Source organism: Mauremys reevesii, unplaced genomic scaffold (assembly GCF_016161935.1).
Source record: "Mauremys reevesii isolate NIE-2019 unplaced genomic scaffold, ASM1616193v1 Contig97, whole genome shotgun sequence".
NCBI lineage: Eukaryota > Metazoa > Chordata > Testudines > Geoemydidae > Mauremys > Mauremys reevesii.
In genome coordinates this window covers 267,146-272,909 of record NW_024100914.1, presented here as the reverse complement: position 1 = coordinate 272,909, position 5,764 = coordinate 267,146, and the positions used below count along the sequence as shown (strand labels likewise).

Below are 5,764 nucleotides of genomic sequence, written 5' to 3'. Positions count from 1 at the left end.
GCCCGGCACGTGTCTGCTGTGACTTGAAACGTATCAGACTTGTCTCAACTCTCCTGGGCCGTAGGATCTTTAGAACCGAGTGGCGTCACTTTCCCCTGAGATTGAGTCTCTCTTCCTGAACAATTTCTCTTCCACACAATAAAGTCTTTTGACGTGATCACCGGGCAGAGGAGCCAGCGTTTTAGTCTGGATTCTGAATCCATCTGAAAGCAGGTGGAATATAACTGGCCCTACTCCCCTGACCAATGTGTCATGCCAGCAGGAGTAATACGCTGGCGAATCAAGATGACCATTTCAGCAGGCCCCACACAGCTGGCTTTGCAGCAGTCCAGATGGCAGCCATCTTGCCATTGTGCATCTGTGCAGTTCCACCCACCTCCTAGGACAACAAACACTTATTGCTCTGCTGAGGCCTGAGCTGGCGTCTCTAATTCCCAGCTCTGTTAGTCACTCACTGCGGGCCACCCCTGCCGCTCTGCATGAGATTTGCCTATTAGTCAGGTCAGACCAGATGATCTAATGGTCCCTTCTGGCTTAAAAGTCTAGAAGATGCTGAATTAGGGTGACCAGACAGCAAGTGTGAACAATCGGGACGGGGATGGGGGTAATAGGAGCCTATATAAGAAAAAGCCCCAAATATCGGGACTGTCCCTATAAAATCGGGACATCTGGTCACCCTCTGCTGAATCCACGTAGGCCTGACTTCCCCCTTCCACCAAACTGCCATGTCCAATGTCCCTGCTCTCCTTTTAAACACTGCATGCCTGCTGCCCCGCACTGAGCTGGCTGGGCTGAGCTCCCCGCTGCTATCCTGCCGTCCGCGGCCCACCGGCAGCCAGCCCGGAGTGCCAGGCTGCGCTACGGTACTTGAGAAACACTGCGGAGTAGGCCAGATCCGCTGCGGGTGAAACTCGGCCTAGCGCCATTGGCTTCAGTGGGGCTGCAAGCGCCTCTGGAAAAGGGGGATACGAGTCACGCACCACGTTTGGCAGTGGGAGCAATACGCAGCTGCTAGCACAGAATCAGAAATGAGGGTTGCCAGGTGTGCGGTTTCTGACCAGAAAGTCCAGCTGAAAAGGGAACCTGGCGTGTTCGGTCAGACGTAGTGACCGGACACTAACAGCCTGGTTACTGCGGGCGGGGGGGTAGTGGCAGCCTGTTACCCAGCCCTGAAGTGGCGGCTCCCGCGGCAGCAGGCACCAGCAGGCGGCAGGCAGCCCCTTTGCAGAGCCTGGCTTGTGGGGCTGTGGCAGGAGACAGCGTGCGGGACCCCTGGCGAGTGGGGGAAGGGGCTCTCAGCAGGCACAGAACGTTCCCCAGGAGGGAAGGAACACGAGCTGCCCCCCCAGCCGGCCGGCGCTTCCCCTGGCTGCGCTCTCAGGCGGCTCCGGGGCAGAGAGGGCTGGAGCGGGCGAGGAAGGGGGCTGCTGGGCAGGCAGCACAGAAGGAGGCAGGAGGCTGCTCTGTCCTCTGGGGGAGCAACTTGGGTGCTGAGAGCTGCCCACTGGCCTCTGCTTCTAATGACCATGGAGAGCCCCACCGTGCAGCCTGCGGGGAAACAAAAGCCCAGGGAGAAAGCCCAGCCCTGAGCTCCTGCAGCATGAACAGCCGCTGCTGGGGAAAGCAGCAACTGCTACATAATTAGGGGCCCGGATTCTCCTTTCTCCCCCCCAGGGTAACTCAGGAGTCACTCCACTGAAGCGGGTGGGGGAAATTCTCCACCTCCAAAAGTGACACAAGCCTTGCGCACAGTGAGGCTGCTGGGCAGGAAGCAAATGGAACGACAGCCCAGGGGCTGAGAAGGCTTCTGGAGTGTGTCAGCGCTGGGGTGAATGTGTCCCACGCTCAATCAGATGGAAAAGGGTTAATGTTCTGCAAAGGGAGCCAGGCCCCAGAGGCCCTGCTCAGCCTGCCAATTAGAGGCAGCCAGCTTCCAGCTGGGCTTAGCAGGGCAGGTATTTAAGCAGGAAGAGGCAGCAGCCTAGGAGTTCCTAAGAGGAAAGCCCCTGAGACAAACCCCTGGATTCTCTGTGTGACCCAGAGCCCAGCCAGTGATCTGCTCCTGCTGGAGGGTGGCCTGTCTCCTAAAGACCCTTTCAGATAAGCCTCTCCATTCCCTTTTGGTTTTGAGCTGCCTGGGATGTGGGTGATGGATTGTGCCTGACAGGTCTATGCTGGAGGCAGGGCTGATTCACTTCCCAGAGCCAGATCAGTGCATAGACAAACTATAGACCCAGGCCTAAAGCTTCAGTGCCTGGGATCCCACTTCTGACCCTCCTGGCTGCAGGGCAGTGGATGGAAAATGTGACCTGAGACTAACCAACGTGGCGATGTCTGCCTGGGGTCTGGCCCTCCCTTGAAAGGCTTTGCCCCCATGGATTATTCCAGACTCTCCCCGCCGCAGAAACAAGCTGTCCCAGTAACAGTGCAGTTCTGCTGTGTATCTGCACTCCAGGCTTGGTGCAGGCACAGGTGTGTTACACAGGGGTCACCCCCCCGATCCAGCCATGCTGGCAGAAGGCTGTAGTGATGACCTGGCTTGAGCCAGCGGATGGCCAGAAACAGCCACCCTGAGAGGTGTGAACTGCCCCATGCCTCTAAATGTGTCTTTACAACAAAACCCACTGCAAGGGGGGCTAATGTGCCACCCAAGCAGGAGGGGAAGAGAGAAGCATGCTTAGTCCACCATCGAAACAGATCCACCCTGGCTCCTTGAGAAAATACACCAGGGGGATGGGGTGTAACCCTGACATGCCTGTGTGACACATCCAGGACCAAGCCTGCACACTGCTAGGAGCTGTCCTGGCCTCAACACAGGTGATGGGAGGTTCCTCTTTCTCCATGTGGTGCTAAGTGCACTTGTCTGTAATACTTGAGTTGATGGCTGATGCTAATAGCAAGGTGGCCCCCCTTGCTGTATCTCAACACAGGCCAGTGATGGCCTCTGAATTCCCTATACCCTGACATAGGGAAGCAAGCTGGGAAGTTTTCCGTACTGTCTGTCTAGAGGAGAAGCTCGTATACAATTGACACCTTTGCAAAGCAATGAAGCTCAAAACCAGCTGCAAGATGCAGCACCTCAGTGTAGGAGTGTGGCCGTTTGTCAGTAACTAATTGCGGTGAACCCACCACAGTGCAAGCAAAGTTGCTAGGTTCAGCCCCAGCTGAGTCAATGTGGCATACTTCAGCCATGGAACTCTGTAACGGTTCCCCTGGGCTGAGTCTGTCTGGGGTGGGATGATGTGTATAAGCAACAGCAGGAGTTTAGCGGTGAGATCATGTGACGTGCTGTAAGCACATGTGCACAGGAGGATGACTTCACCCTCCTGAAATAGCAGAGACTGGCTGGTGGCTGCTACAGCTGCAGTGAAATGAGCCCTGCACTTCCCAAATGTGGGGTCATTGAACCAATTCACTGAGTCTTGAGCACTGGTTATAGCAAATGCCCTGTAGACCCTCAGCTGTGACCCCTTCCAGGGTGTTTTCTCGCTGCATGTGCAGTGCTCCTATTGACAGTACATCTCACCCTGGCTTTATCTTGCAACGTTGGCTGCAGTGTAAATACTGTAGCTCAGATGGTAAAATGGCTTCAGTTAAAGTCCGTTTTCACAAGCTCATGATCCTGTGCCTTTTCAGATCAAGCTTTCCATGCTTGGTCTCCACTGGAACTTAGGTAAAAAATTCAGTAAACCTGAGCAAAGTCCCTTCAGCTCTTTCGTGCTCCTCAGACATAAGTGAATCAACTCCCTCCCGCCACACACCATTAAAACTACTGCCTCTCTTCAGAGGGACAATTCCCAAGTATCAGAGGGGGAGCCGTGTTAGTCTGGATCTGTAAAAGCGGCAAAGAGTCCTGTGGCACCTTATAGACTAAGAGACGTATTGGAGCATGAGCTTTGTGGATGAATACATCATACATTCGGCGAAGTGGGTATTCACCCACGAGCGCATGCTCCAATACGTCTGTTAGTCTATAAGGAGCCACAGGACTCTTTGCTGAATTCACAAGTAGATGATCTTTGAATCTTGACATGCCCTTAGCATTGGGGCATCGGTGATCAGTTCACAACTAAGTGTGCTGAAATTAACAAGGTTAGATTACAGTTAGTAAACTGTTTACCTGACAAGCACAAGACAGAATTAGATTTTTTGCGTAGTCTGCAACAGAAAAAGTGTGCTGGGCTGGGGTAGCATCTTGGCAAACCCTTTTTGTGTAGATGCAGCACCACTGTGCCAGCTGGAGTTTCTAGTGTGGACGTGGCCTAAGTGAGAAGGTCTGATTCTCTTATTTACACCAATGTAAGTTAACGCCGTTCGCTTTAGTGTTGCAAGTGTGTAAGTTTGAGCAGAATCAGGCCCTGGTTTATTTCTATAAATCTATACTATTGAAGTATTGCCAATCCCAGGTACTCAATTGAGAAATCAGCCCCCATCTCCTCCCAGAAATTCATGAGACTTTTAAATAATGTTCAGAGTCTCCTTATTTACAATCTGGTTTCTGGACCTTCAGGGTGTGCTTGTTTCATGTTCTCAGTTTTTTCCACAACCAGGAGGGCCAGAAAATGTTAGTTTTGGATTTGTTGTTTGTTTAAAGATTCCCAAGTGATCATTTGACTCCAGCAGCTGAAGCTTTAAGAAACGCCTAAAATCACAAGACTCATGACAAAATCATGAGTTCTTAAGGCAATATTAAATTCGAGCTGCATGTTCTGGCTATTCCATGTCTTGCATTTAAGATTTGGTGACCTTAATGTTAACAGCCTCTGTAAAAGTTTTATAGAATTTGCAAAGGTGAAGGGGGGGGAGAGAGAGAGAGAGATTACTCCTCCTTTTTGCTGTTTTTATTTGTGAAGCTATTTTGCACTGTATTCTTGTATAATGATAACACTGAGCAAACACAAGCGAGAGGAGACTTGCAGCGCTTTTCAGGTTCCTTGCATTGGGCAATATCTCCTCTCGTACAGTTCTTCAATCGAACACTGACAATAATGAAAAATAAAAGCAATAATCACGGTCTGACACACCAGCTGCCCCCTAGAACCATGCTGCCTGCACACAATACATAGGGCGAGCCTCCCTTTCCCCTTTCCCCCCCCCCCCCAATAAAAACACACTTGATGGTAACCTTAGGTCAGTCTGCCATTTCCTTTAGTTCATGCAACACTTCTTAGTGTGATTGCTTGGCTCTCGCAGGTCCACGCGTGACTTCTTCCAGGGCTGAGGCTGAGGGGCTGGTTCCTTCTGTTGTTCCTATTTCAATAACTCGGCAGCTGTGAAGAAACTCAGAATAAGAAATTCTCGGTCCTTCTCTGCTGAGCTATTGTAACATTTTGTGCTACATACTCGGACCCTGCTCTGACTTTGTTAGGGCAACTTTCCATCCGCTAATGGAGCAGCTACGGGTTCCCCTGCTGTGTCCCCCTCCCATCAGCAGTGGGCTGGGGTGTGGCCCAATCCCCAACCAGCAGAATGGTTCCTGGTGGTGAAACTTAGAGCAGCCCCAGGGCTCTTTCAATTTATGCCAAGGACTGACCCACAACAAGCAAGAGAGAGAGGAAAAGGAACCTTAGGAGCCACTTTCTCCATCCCTCATGTGCTTTTTGGCTAGGCCTGGGGATCTGCCCCTCTAAATTTATTAAGATTTAAAATATCTAAATATGAGCAACAGGGGATGGATCACTTGATGATTACCTGTTCTGTTCATTCCCTTTGGGACGCCTGGCAGTGGCCACTGTCAGAAGACTGGATACTGGACTAGATGGAC

General features: G+C 51.7%; 1 long non-coding RNA gene across 1 annotated transcript; it reads right to left on the bottom strand.

Moving 5' to 3' along the window:
- Positions 1-4,826: 4,826 nt before the first annotated feature.
- Positions 4,827-5,261, bottom strand: LOC120395134. The gene is made up of 2 exons (XR_005592481.1): positions 5,126-5,261; positions 4,827-4,979 (listed from the first exon to the last, which is right to left on the bottom strand). It is a non-coding gene; the product is annotated as an uncharacterized LOC120395134 (long non-coding RNA).
- Between the last annotated feature and the right edge of the window lie 503 nt (positions 5,262-5,764).